We start from the raw sequence: 1,044 nt of genomic DNA, 5'->3' as shown, positions 1-1,044 counted from the left end.
GTTCTTTTGACGCTTTTTGCAGTCCTCAAGGATTGTTTTGTTGAGGAGAAGTTGGTCCTTTGTACCGAGTTTATTCCTTTTTGTTCATTTTCGATCTACTCGCCATCGATCAGGTGTTGGTAGATTGCATCTGCAATTTATCCTGTGAGCCACTTGTATGTGGTTGAGAGGCAGCAGATAGGCCTGTATTTATTGGGCAAGTGAGTCTTTTGGCTCTTGGGTATCAGAGTCGTTTTGCCAAGAGTTAACCACTCTTGTAAATGTTCCTCGTCACTGACAACATGAGTAAATGCTCATGAAGTGCCGTGAGTTTTTAAGCCAGAAATTTGGAATTTTGTCAATTCCTGAACTTTTGAAGTTGCTAAAGTGAGTGATTTTTTTTTGTATGTGACTTTCAAATATCTTGTTTGCCCTTGACAGCCTCTTTAATTGTATGTATCCACTCCCTCTCTTGGTGTTGTTTGGGGTCCTCATACAGCAGCTTCCAGAATGACTCCACTTCTTTCTGTGTCGGTGGCGACTTTACCTTGATTTCCTCTTTAATTATGTTTCTGTATACCATCCTTGGGTTCTTGTCAAACAATCTATTCAATGATTTGGACTCCATTTTCTTTGATTTATTTTTAATTTGTGCAGCTAAATTTTAATTTGTGCAGCTTGGTTTTCTGCTACCTTAGCTCTTAGCTGCACTTGGTTATGAAAAGAATAGTCGGTTTTAAGTTTATTCATCTTCTTTTTTTAATTTTTCCCTGGGCTGTCACATAACAGAAAGGCAGATATCTGGGATATTTCCTTTTGGAGTTTTAATATTTTCTGTTCAAGCTTACTTTTTCAGACTAGTTCTTTCGTTTTGGCCTTAAATTTTCCCTCTTTTCTCTCTTTATGCTGGGGTAAACCATGCATAAATCATGCTGCCCCAAAAGTTGCATGGCTTATTTCAGTTAATGACACATTAGTTGCGACAATTTTTGTGAGAGCATCATTTACTTTTGTAACAAGAATCTTAAAGGTTTTGGTACAATTTATTTTTTCACCAGTCTGGGT

This window comes from Euprymna scolopes, chromosome 24 (genome assembly GCF_053919585.1).
Source record: "Euprymna scolopes isolate OS-2025 chromosome 24, ASM5391958v1, whole genome shotgun sequence".
Lineage (NCBI taxonomy): Eukaryota > Metazoa > Mollusca > Cephalopoda > Sepiida > Sepiolidae > Euprymna > Euprymna scolopes.
The sequence above is the reverse complement of the archived record's forward strand: the minus strand, read 5'-3'. Positions refer to the sequence as shown.